Source organism: Castor canadensis, chromosome 9 (assembly GCF_047511655.1).
Source record: "Castor canadensis chromosome 9, mCasCan1.hap1v2, whole genome shotgun sequence".
NCBI lineage: Eukaryota > Metazoa > Chordata > Mammalia > Rodentia > Castoridae > Castor > Castor canadensis.
This window is the reverse complement of record NC_133394.1, coordinates 52,038,124-52,051,479: the sequence shown is the minus strand read 5'-3', so window position 1 is coordinate 52,051,479 and position 13,356 is coordinate 52,038,124. Positions and strand designations below refer to the sequence as shown.

Genomic DNA, 13,356 nt, shown 5'->3' with positions numbered 1-13,356 from the left:
AAATATTTGCCAGGTATACATTAGACAAAGGACTCATAACCAGAATATATAGGGAACTCAAAAAACTGAAGTCTCCCCAAATTAATGACCCAATAAAGAAATGGGGAACTGAACTAAACAGAACTTTCTCAAAAGAAGAAATTTAAATGGCCAAAAACCACATGAAAAAATGCTCACCATCTCTAGCCATAAGGGAAATGCACATCAAAACTACACTAAGATTCCACCTCACCCCTGTTAAAATAGCTATCATCAAAAACACCACCAAAACCAACTGTGGGTGAGGATGTGGGGAAAAGGAACTCTCATACACTGCTGGTGGGAATGCAAGCTAGTACAACCACTCTGGAAAAAAATATGGAGGCTTCTTAAAAATCTAAATATAGATCTGCCACATGATCCAGCAATCCCAATCCTAGGGATATACCCAAAGGAATGTGACACAAGTTACTCCAGAGGCACCTGCACACCCATGTTTATTGAAGTGCTATTCACAACAGCCAAGTTATGGAAACAGCCAAGATGTCCCACTACTGATGAACGGATGAAGAAAATGTGGTATTTATACACAATGGAGTCTTACTCAGCCTTGAAGAAGAATGAAATCTTATCATTCTTAACTAAATGGATGGAACTGGAGAACAAAATTCTGAGCAGTTAGCCAGGTTCAGAAGATCAAAAATCGTTATGCTCTCCCTCATATGCGGACTTTAGATCTAGGGCAAATACAGCAATGTTGTTGGACTTGGGTCACATGCTAAGGGGACAACACATATGGCAGGAATGGAAAAACCCAAAACATGAAAGTGTTTGATGTCCCCACTGTGGAGGAGCTAATACAGAAACCTTAAAGCGACAGAGGTCAATATGGGAAGGCGACTGGGAAGTAGTGAAGAGGTCAGGTAGAGATGAATCAATTTGGGTTGTAACACACCCAAATTGCGTGGAAGCAATGCTAGGAATCTCTCTGTATAGCTATCCTTACCTCAACTGGCAAAAACACTATGTCTTTCTTATTATTGCTTATTTCTACACTTCAACAAAATTGGAGAAAAGGGCAGAGAGGTTTTGCTTGGAAGTAAGGGGGGCCGGGGGTGAGGGGAGAGGCAGGGGTCATGGGGCAGGGGGGAGAAGTGGCCCATGGCCTAATGTATGCACAGATGAATAAATTAATAATAAATAAATAAATAAATAAATAAATATATAAAAATGCCAGAAAGTACATTTTAAACACTATTTACTCTGTAATCTTGCCTCCAGTATTTGTTTAGCCTGTGTCTACCAATATTTATGTCCTATCAGGGAAAGTGATAACTTACTTCTTTCCCAAATTATCATAATTCCTTATTTATTTTGGCTATCATTTTTCCTCTTGTTTGTTATATTTCTCCTTAGCTTCAAATTACTTAGTTCAGCATCTCACAAATGAAAGTCCTTGTTGGATTCCACAGTGTTGTCACTTTTTCTTATTGAAATGTATATGGCGTTAGTTCCCTGAAGTTTTGAGAGGCTATAGATCTAAATTATAAAACTGCTGTGTAACACAGTACAGCCCAAAGAGAAAGAACAAAAAAGACACATAAGGACTAAGGATGGCTTATCAAATGGCAGTCAAGATAAAATTAGGTGAAAGGAGAGTTTCTGGATCGAAATATCAGGTTACCTCCTAAAGCTATAAACCTAGTAATGAAATAAAAGGAACTACCCCTTTATTAAATCACCCCATTAAGCAAATCACTTTGATGTTTGGGCATAGGCAGGTCTAAGGACAGATGTTTTTGATGTAGTTCCTTATACCCTCATCAGGTCACAAAGGATTAGAAACATCTAAACCCTTACTGAAGAAAGAATAATTATTTTTTAGGAATTTGACACCTAATAATTTGCATCCTGAAGTGTGGATAGGAGTGAAAAGCACAACTATGAGTCCATTGAATAATTCACATATGTGTTCCCTGTAAACTGTGGGATCCTTTGTGTATTTGGAAAACTCTAGGAACTGAAGTAGTTGAAAAGGAGCAGAGGGCTGACATTAAAGGCACTGCTTTATAGGCCTTTTGCAGAAGCAATAATACTCAGGAGAAATAGAAGACTAGTTTTGGTTTATTACTTGGTAATACTTTTTCCAGCCACTTTCACTTCATCCTTTTCTTGCTTCTTTACTCTCCTGTTCTCTCATTTCTCAATGAAGTCTTTTTTGAGCATAAATTGAGTACCTTCAACCTCTGTGACCTCATATTACAAATTAAACTCATTAAAGATATTTAGCAAAGTTTTCATCTTAAAAGGACTTTCTTTGTCCATAGTAAAAACACAAGCTTTGCAGCTGCACCTTGGCTGACAAGGTGGCTGACTTACAATGACTCTTCTTCCATTTCTACTTTTGGAAGAACAAACTACAGATTCTAGAAGACAGTCATTGCTCAGTCTGTCTGTGTTTACCTATGGATTATGTCTACAGTCCCTTGAGAAAGGTGATAACTCCCACTTGTGGCAAATGGAGTGTCATGTATTGTCAGGGAGTGGCCTCTCTGGGCCCATAGATGGCTTGATTTTTGTGAATTGTGGTTTATTATTCTCTTCACCATTTTATCTCTGACTCTGTCTTCATATTAATTATTTTTGTGTTCGTAGGGTTTTTAAAAGGTTGCTGAAAATATAGACTCTCTCTTCATAGTCTTTGTTACTCTAGTTTATGCTTGGAAGTCAATGCTTAACCTGCTTGCTAGTGGTTCCAAACAGTTTGCAATGTGTTAAGAGAGCCCATCACCAGAAGCTTGGCTTCATAACCTGTCTACCACTTTCCCATCAACTCTCTCATCCTCAATCTTCTCATTTGTAAATTAGAGATGGTGGTGATGATAGACACATGTCAGAAAATTGCTTAAAGGATGACATGAATTGATGTATTTAAAGCAGCTAGGACAGTGTTCAGTACATGGCATTTACAAATACTTTATCACTTCCAGTATTTCAAAGTTTTCCATCTCTCCCAGTAGTTGAGTTGAGCCTTATTATTTATTATTTCTGCATTTTAAAGTTAACAAGTTGGTGCTCCTCAACAACGTATGAGGCTGTGCTACTCTTAACAGGGAAGAGTCACCCAGCATGTAATCAAGAAAACTCAACTATTGGTTCACTAAAGTTTGATTATGCATAGCTTCATTTTATTCCAAAAGGACTTAGGGCAGGTTTTATATATATATGTATATATATATACAACTGTAAATACTTTTAAAAATCATAAAATTGGAGCAAGGAGAGACAAGAGTAGGAAGACTGATTAGCTTTCTTTTTTTATGGTGATACTGGAGGTTGAACTCAGGGCCTCATGCATAGTAGGCAGATGTTCTACCACTTGAGCCACTCTGCCGACCCTTTTTCTGTTGGTTACTTTTGTGATAGGGTCTTGATTTATGCCCAGGAGGGCTTAGTCTGTGATCTTCCTATTTGTGCTTTCCAGTGTACCTAGGATGACACATGTGTACCACGACATCCAGCCATTGGTTGAGATAGAGTCTTGGGAACTTTTTGCTTGGGCTGGCCTCAAACCATGATTCTCTAGATCTCCCCCTTCCATGTAGGTAGGATTGTAGGCTTGAACCATGCCACCCATCCAGATTTGCCTTTAAGTTGCCCAGTATACACTGTACTTTTGTTTTTAGCCCGGGCTGACATTATTAATGCCTACATTCATTACAAAAGCAATAGTCTACATTACATGCACAATAGCTCTCTTCTTAGCACAAAAAGTGAAAAATTACTTTATTATTGCTGTTTCTATAAATAGAAAAATTTAGGTTTTAGAAAATGAAGCACGTTTTTCCAGCTTAGTTTATAGATCAGTGATAATATCAACTTTCACATGCTGTTTTCTTTACCTGAAAATGACATAATGTATGTCATTTATTAGCTAAAATATAATTTTTTTAAAATGCCTGCTAGCCATTACTACCCTACAAAATACAACTATTTACATTCAATGTCCATAGAATGAACTTTAAATATGTGCCAGATATTGCATTTAGTTCCATTTCTGTGCTTCAGTTTTATCAAAGCATGCAACTGCTGGTGGTAAAGCACTTAAGGCTATAAAAGGAGACTAATGAGAAGTTGAGAAGTTTGGCCTAGCACTTACCCACAATCTTCTTTGGACACCCTTCCCCTGTCTTGTCAAACAACTGTCATGGGTAGAACACAACTGGATAAGAAACTCCCTCTCTGGATAGCTGCCTAGGAGGCAGATAGGTTGGCTTGTGTTCCCTAAGCAGCCAGAGAAATGCAGTGTTCTTGTGGGCTAATCTATTAAAACAAGAGAAACACAAAATAACAGTCAAGTCTAAATTTGTTAGAAAGCCATTTAATGTTCCAGCACTGTTACCTTCAGGGTTGTTTGTAGAAACATTTCATTTTCTGTGTCAAAGGGGACAGATTTGTAATGTTGCATACAAGTCACTGATAACTTTGAACTCTTTTGGATTGTCTTGTATGTGAATCTCTTTCAAGACTAAAAATTATCAAGGACCTTCAAAGTTATATTACCCTTTAAGACATTTTGAGGAAATTCTTGTGCATGAGTCTGTATATATGTAAAAATTTCCTTCCCTTATAGTTGACTCTTGTCTTAATCTCACTGAGAGTGATATGTTGTCAGGGAAAGTGAAGCATAAAGTTTCATAGTCCATTCTCTTCTTCTATAGGGTAATTCATAAAGGACAGAAGTTTATTTGGCTCACAGTTCTGGAGGCTGGGAAGTCTGAGAATGTGGCATATAATCTGGTGAGGGCTTTTTTACTGCAACCTAACATGATGGCAGATCAAGTAAGCATGTGCAAAACAGAAGAAAATGAGCCCAAACGCTGCCTTTTTGTTAGTAACCCTTTGTATGAATTCTGTGAAAACAGCATTAATCCATTCATGGAGCCAAAATATTGTTTAAAAGTCTTATCTGTTAATATTGTTACAATGGCAACTAAATTTTAACTTGAGTTTTAAAGGGGAGATTCAAACTCCTGGCTAGTGTAATTTTGGTTTGTCCTTTTTTTTTTTTTTTGGTGGGATTGGAATTTGAACTCAGGTCTTCATGCTTGCAAAACAGGTGTTCACAAAGCTGGTGCTCCACTGCTTGAGCTACAGCTATAGTTCATTTTGCTGTCATTATTTTGAAGAAGGGGTCTCATAAAATATTTGCCTGAGCTAGCCTCCAACCATGATTCTTCTGATCTTAGCCTCCAAAGTAGCTAGGATTATAGGTATGAGCTACTAGTGCCTGGTCTAATTTTTAGTTTTGAACCTTAATTTTGAAGTGTCTGTATTTCTGTCTAATAGTTTTCAACTCTCATATTCTTACTAGTCTATTCGCAAGGGTGAATGATACAGAAATTCCATTTGTCTTTTTTATTCAGCAAGTAGGTACTTACAGCTCTTAATTCCTTCCTTTGTCTTCAGGGTGTCTGATAGGTTGTACTTAAAAATAAAATGTTCCTACTTTTCATATTGCTTATTCCCTTACAGGATATCTGTTATTACCAGAGCATTGTTCACGCTTTGATTAGTACATGGATGTAGACTAGGAGCTGTGCAGAGTGAAGAGAACTACCACAGCCAAGAAAGATTTACATGGTAGTTGGACCTCCACTCTGTTATTAATTTGCTGTGAAAATTCTAAAATTATCTTTCTTTATATGTATGACTACCTTGTGCTAGTTCTACAGTATCTTGATTTCTGTGGTTTTGTAGCAAATTTTGAAGTCAGAAATTATGAGTTATCTCTGTTGTTTTCCAAGATTGTTTTTGCTGTATTGTATCCCATGAATAACCACACAAATCATACGACCATCTTACCAAGTTGTATAAAATAATGTCAGCATGTATTTTAGTAGTGATTGTATTGAATCTGTAGAATTATTTAGGGAATATTATTATCAAAACATCAAGTCTTTCAAGCCATGAACATGGGATATCTTTCCACTCACATAATTCTTCATTGACTTGATGATGTTTTGTAGTTTTCAGTAACTATTGCAGTTGTTTTGTTAGATTTATTCCTAAATATTTTGTTCTCTTTGGTACTGTGATCAATTGTATTGTTTTCTCAACTTCTCTGCTAGGGGATAGCAATGCAACTGACTTTTATATGTTGACCCTATATTCTGCAATCATGCTGAACTCATTTATTAACTGTAATAGGTAAGATGTGTGTGTGTGTGTGTGTGTGTGTGTGTGTGTGTGTGTGTGTTCCTGAATGTTTCCTAAACATTTCTTTAATGTTACACAAAAATAATGAACCCTGGAAATAGAGGTGTTTTTGGTTTTCCCCTTACAATCTGATACTTTTGAATAGAAGAGATGAGATGGACATTCTTTTTTGTTACTGATCATAGAGGACAAGTTTTCAGTCTCTTATACTGGGTATGATGCAAGCATGTAAGCTCTGTATGTGTATGTGTGTTTGTAGATGTCCTTTACTCAAATACAAGAGGATTATTTTAGAGTTTATGAAACAGTGTGTCAATACTTATTGAGATGATCATGTTGATTTAAATTCTTTTTACAGTTACTAAAGTTTATTTTCATATGTTGAACCAACCTTGCATTCCAAGGCTAAATCTCACTTGGAGTATAATTATTCCCAAACCACTGACCTAGAGAAGTGATTTCCAAGTGCAAGCTTCCGATCAATAATTCCATGTGATGTTAATATTTTCTCTATAAATAAAAGTCTGGGGAATGATGGGTTATATTCAAGCAGGTCTCTCAACAGCAGAATAACTCAGCAAATATAGCATGCTCATATGTTTGGACTCCCTAAGAGTAAGGTATAGTATCCTATGTATCAAAAACCTTTCTGGTAAGGACATTTTGTGAGATTAACTTTCTAACAAGCATACATGAAGATATTTTGATCCCAAGAATTTGAATTAAGTTTCTGTAGCAGGTAAGGGTGGTTTAGGAAAAGCTTAGAAGTGATAGGGTCATCAATTTAAAACTACATACTGTTATATTGAAAACTTCATTCAATTTTCAACAAATATTTATAGTGTGTCTGTTATGTGCTAGGTCCTTTTCTACGCACTGGAAAACCAGCAGTGCAAAAAAAATGACAAAAGTAATCTCTGTTCTTGTGGAGCTTACATTTTGGAAGGGAGGCAAATAATAAACATAAAAATAATGTAGATTATAAAGTATTTTAAAAGTATTATACATTATATAAAAAGGAAAACAAGCTTAAGAAGTTTTAGAAACTGGGTAAAAGGAAGGATAGCCCAATATAATATTTAATAAGACACTCAGCATAAGCCTTGTTGAGACAATGTCATGGTGAGGGAGAAAAGGGGAAGAGGGAGAAAGGGAGGGACAGAGAGAGAGAGAGAGAGAGAGAGAGAGAGAGAGACAGACAGACAGACAGAAAGAGAAAGATTGAGAGAGAATCTAATTTGTTCAAAGCTAGCGAAGGGTAAATGTGCCTGAAGCAGACTGTGGGATGGGGAGAATGGTAGAAGTGTTCGTGAGTTCATTCTTGGGTTAGTGCAATAATCCCTGGACTAATTTCCCTGCTTCTACTTTTGGTCCTAGATTGAGAGTTGACTGTGTGCATATGTGTATGTGTGGCAGGTATTGGAGTGAGGAGTATGTAAAAGTAGTCAAGAAGCTATTTTAGCAATCCAGGTAAGAGAGGACAGGAGCCCAAAATACACATTGCAGAAAAGACAGCCTCTTTAACAAATGTTTGTGGGAAAACTGAATTTCTACCTGCAGGACTTTGAAATTAGGTCCCAGTCTCTCATCTTGTACTAGCATCAGTTCAAAATGGATTAATAATCTTAATGTAAGATCTGAAATAGTGAAATTAATCCAGGAAAATATAAGGAACACATTGAACCACATAGGCATAGAGATAACTTTATGAATGTAACTCCAATATCACACCAATTAAGAGAAAGTGTTGACAAATGGGATTAATGAAACTAAAAAGCTCCTGCACAACAAATGAAATAGTAACCAGACTAAAGAGACAGCCTACAAAATAGGAGAAAATCTTTGCCAGCTATATATATGACAAGAGATTAATAACCAGAATATACAAGGAGCTCAAAAACTAACTTCTTAAAGAATCAACAACCCACTGAGTAAATAGGCAAATGAACTGAACATGCAATTCTTGAAAGAAGACATACATATTGCTGATAAACATATGAAGAAATGCTCAATATCCTTGAACATAAAGGAAAAGGAAATGCAAATCAAAAGTACATTGAGATTCCACCTCACCCCAGTCAAAATGGCTGTCATCAGTAATACAAACAACAACAAATGCTGGTGAGGATGTGGGGAAATAGGAACACTTCTGCACTGTTGGTGGGAATGTAAATTAGTGCAACCCCCATGGAAAGCAATATGGAGGCCTCTCAACAACCTGAAAATAGGACACCAGTGATACCACTGCTAGGTTTATATCCAAAAGAATGTACCCCAGAATATGATAGAGCCACTTGCACACTCATATTTATTGCAGCCCTATTTGGAAACAGCCCAGATGGCCCCTGACCAATGAATGGTTTAGTAAAATATATATACACACAGTGGAGTTTTATTCAGCCATAAAGAAAAATGAAATTATGTTGTTTGCAGGTAAATGGATGGAACTAGAGAACTTCATGTTAAGCAAAGTAAGTCAGGCTCAGAAAATCAAAGGTCACATGCTTTCTCTCATATGCGGAAACTAGATCTATAAGTTAAATGTATATAAACATATATGATCATACACACATACATATCTGGTGAGAGAGAGAACAAAATTATATTAATGAGTTCATCTGAGGGGGATATGGGAGGTGTAAGAGATAAAGAAAATGTTTGAGAATGAAAAATATTGAAACAACCTATATCAATTTTTGATTATAATGCACTGTACAGTAAGCTGTTAAATATTAGGGGAGCATGGTGATAAAGGTAAGTAATGGGGGGAGAGGGTTACTTTGATTAAAGCATGATATATATAAACCTGAGGTACCAAGGTGAAACCTCTGTGAACTAGCAATACATACTTAATTTAAAAAAATAAAAAGCAGGAGGGAAAAATAAATCTTTTCCATGGATGGTTATCTCTGGGAGGGGGTTGGGCACAAGGAAAGGGGGAATGAGGGTGTATATGGCAGGTGTATTTTGTATCCATATATGAAAATAGAAAAATGAATCCTACTGAAATTGTTCTAAAAAGGGATAAGGGGAAAGAGGGAGAACAATGGAGGGAGCAAATCCAACTAAGATATATTTTAAACACATATGCAAATATCACAATATATCCCCCTATACAACTACTATGCACTTATAAAATCATAAAAAAGAGGACAGGAACTAGAAGCAGCAGTTGAGTTGGGGAGAAGTGCTCACATTTTGGGTATTTTGAGTGTGAGGTCAATAGGATTTCCTGAAAGCTTGGATAAGAACTGTGAGAGAAGAAAGAATGACTCTAAAGTTTTCGTCTTCTGCAACTGTTAGGATAAACAGAGAATGGAAAAGATGTTGAAATTTGTGAAGGAGATGAAATACTCTAATATTGGAGCATGGTACATTTTATATCTATTAAATATTTTGTATATAATAACTCAGCACAGGAATTAAAACACAGAAGACCTGTTATTGGCTGGATAAAGTACATCATTCAATCTGTACCAATAGAGACACCAACCTGCTATTCCTCTACATTATGCATATATAAAAAGATCAGGGAAAATCAGAATTGAATAGACAAATGCTAGTTATAATATGTATTATTTAATTTTTAAGTACATTCTTTAATTCTAAAAATTGATTGTTATTTATTTCTTTTTTGTTTTTGAGACAGGGTCTCACTATGTAGCTTAGGCTGGCCTCAAACATGAGATCCTCCTGCCTCAACCTCCTGAGTGCTGGAATTACAGGTGTAGGTCACCACTCTTTGCTTAACCAATTTTTAGAACACTTTTTACTCCTACTGGAGACAACAAAACATAAAAAAACCCCAAAAGCCCAAACCCTTCCATTGGTTGAGTGAGTGAGTAATCTGCTTTCAGAATGCATGTTCATTACTGGCACATAACTGTGAATCAATTAAGAAGACTGCTTTCTGCCAGCAAAAGAGGAGATGGGGCAGCTGGGAGACCACTAGTGACTGAAGAGAGGAAATGGTACTTTAGATGTTAGACTATTAAGAAAGGTGCAGCACCCTTGCCATCATTCTAGGCAGATCTCAAGCTACATTTCTCAGCTTCCCTTGCAGTGAGATGTGACTGAAATCCAGGCAATGGAATGGGAAGGGAGGTAGCTTGTGTCTCTCCCAAGTCTGGTCCAGGAAATTTTACACTTGTTGTTTCCTCTTTTGATTTGTTGAGGACTGGCATGGCCATACTGTAAGTGATATGTTGAAGATTCTGGAGGCAATGCTAGAAGAAGCCTGGATTTCTGAATTTCTGCTCAGAGGGGATCATCTATTTGTTAGTTGGTGTCTCCTATCTGGGGTCTTCCATGAATGAGAAGTAAGTTTTACTGTATTTGAGCTTTCATATATTTATTTATATTTATTTGTAGTTTATGTCTTGTAGCAGCATCTCCTGGGTCACTGGGACTACAGACATGAGCCACCATGGCTGGTACTATCTTAGACTACCATGTCCAGTCACCTCTGATCCTTACCTGGCATAAGGCATATGTGAGCCATTATGAGCACAATGTAAGGAGGTTTGAGCTTTCCTAGAATTATTTAATTTGTGGCACAGAAATAGGAGAGGCAAAATATTTTCTACAGGCAAAACATTTCCTATAATGTAAAGGTTGGGAGCATGATACTTTTTTCTAGAAAGTCTATAAATTATAGACTTTAACATATCCAGGAAAGGAGGAGGAATAGTTAAGGAATAAAAGAATGAATAAAGTGTAGTGAAAATCTGTACTTGAGGCTAAGCTATGTCTAGTGCTAGAGCTCAGAAATTTCCTGGACATGTCTACAGACTTTATGAAGTCTGTTTGAATAAAGAATTTAGTATCCTCCCTGGAGAATCATCATCTTAAAGGCAAGAGAGATTTAGGTGCAGCAAATTTATCCTTGAAACATAAGAGTTGAGATTCAGTTTTGAGTACAGTCACCTCAAATTTGATTCCTGTGGGGAAGAGAAATTTGTTCTACACCTTTGGTTTGCTGGCTTTTCATTATAATAATAAAGTTTTTGTTAAAAAACTTTAAGATCTAGGTTAAGATGCTTTCCTGCTCCTGCAGTTTAGGCCAGTGGGTCAGTGATGTATGTGTTCAGTGGAGCAGACAGTCTGATGTTTACAAGTAGCCAATCTTCGGATCTCTTTTTGTTTTTAAATGACATCTTTCAATGAATTGAGACAACATTAGAAGCCCTAGATCTGTGCCAAGCTTTAGGGACATAGTGAAGAGCAGGAAAGATAGTCTCTTTCTTGAGAGCAGTTATAGTTCAGTGGCAGAAGGCAGACCTCAAAAATAAGTGCTACACAAATGATAAAATGACAAGAGTGTTTATAAGAGCATATGGCAGAGAATATCTAATCTAATAGGTGTTCCATTAAGGAACACCTCTTAGAGTGTGATTTAAATTGACGGGGAGGGGGGAGGAATCTGTCAAGATACTCAGGTAAATGACATGTAGTGAAACCATTGCAGGAACAAAGAGTGTTGCTAAGACACAAGGGGGTGAACATGAACCTACTATGTTTGAAGAGCAGAAAGAAGCTAGTGTGGTGGTTGCAAATACATCAAAGAAGAGAACCAAGTGAGGGGAGGTGGCAGTGGCTGGCATAGCCAAAGTGAGGGTTTTAATTTTGTCCTAAGAATAATGAGAAGTCATAAAACAGTTTTGCATAAGAAGAAAAATGATTAGAATTGCCTTACTAACAATTCCTGTTGGCTGTTTGCTGATGTGTGGGTTACAGTGTGGCCAGAATGAAAGAGGCAAGGCTATTACCTTAACCAGATAAAGAGACATTTGTGACTTTGAACTGGGAAGGTTGTTCTCCAAGTCTTTTCTGTTAACTCCTTGAGGTCCTGGAGATCCTTTCATGAGGTCTGGAGGTAAAAATTATTTTCACAATAACACTGAGATATTATTTGCCCTAAAAATTGTTCTCGTATTTGCACTGATGGCACAAAACTTACAGTTCTGGAGATTAGCTTTAATCAAGACAATAAATTGGGCTTCTAGTCATTTAATTCTTTATCCCAACATATTCTCTGTGAAAACCTGCAAGCTTTCCTTAAAGATAATTCTTGATAAAACAGAAACTCATTAATTTTGTTAAATCTCATCACTGAGCACACATCTTTTTAATATTCTGGGTGCCAAAATGGGGAAACCTTTTGCTGAAGTAGCTAAAAGTTACTGCCAACCTCCTGAAGCAGATGGTAATTTTCTCTTTGTGATGCAGAGGTCAGGTGCTTAATGCAGCAGAGAGCTAAAGAAAGAAATGTCTGAGAGAGATGCTGTCAAATCCAGAGAAGCAAGGAGATAGAGAAATTGGGAGTATGCATCAATTTATCTATAGGCAACTGTAAATCACCCTTCAAAGACATTTAGCTTCCTACTTCTGCTTGTTATAAAGTTATAAATGGGCTGTTAAGGTGGCCCTGGGAAGGCATTGTCTGGTGGGTAGTAAAAGTGATGTGCTACAGCACAGTGGATAGGAGAATGGGTGTGTGCATCGCTTTCCAACTCAGAATCTGACAATGTCAAATTGCTAGCTTGAAATCACACATCCTACTCATATTTACACCATGGTAATTGTCAAACACCATGCATTAGGCCTTTTAAAAAATAATAGCTGTCAGCATTAAAATGTAAATATCTGGTATAAAATATGTGCTCAATAAATATTTTTTGAACATGGAATATTAATGGAATAAAATATAGGTCAAAAGAAAGCTAAAATGTATTTTTAGTTGTCACTGGTAGAATTAGTTATCTGTCTTCTCATTAGGCATATTTTGAATATAGCACATAGCACTTATTATAGTTATTTATGCTTAAGTGACAAAATTAAGGCACTGAGACAAGCAATAAAGTCACTGAGCCCTTCATTTTCTACTTACTTTCATGAAAATATACTTAGAGAAGAAAATAAGCTTGTACTAATTTTTTCTATGTTATTTAAACAGTTGCCTATTGATATCCACTTAGGGAAAAACACAAAGGGGGCTGGAGAATATTGAGATAGCCTCCATTCCATCATGCCTTATAATACTTTGTACCTCCTCTACCTAATAATTGGAACAAAAATGTGTTCACTAATAATCAATTTTCAGTCATTCATGGATTAATGAGAGTTTGTGGAGTTGTTTGTTATCTCATCTTTGATTTT

The 13,356-nt window shown here is 36.6% G+C and overlaps 1 long non-coding RNA gene across 2 annotated transcripts in view; it reads left to right on the top strand.

The window, feature by feature from the left end:
* LOC141410882 (uncharacterized) overlaps window positions 1-10,604 on the top strand; it is a 60,603-nt gene extending 49,999 nt beyond the window's left edge. Inside the window, exon 4 of one of the 2 annotated variants that reach the window (XR_012435686.1) lies at window positions 10,374-10,604. This is a non-coding gene — a long non-coding RNA (uncharacterized lncRNA). The remainder of the gene's footprint in view (window positions 1-10,373) is intronic. The other variant, XR_012435688.1, reaches the window with a different exon arrangement.
* Window positions 10,605-13,356: the final 2,752 nt, after the last annotated feature.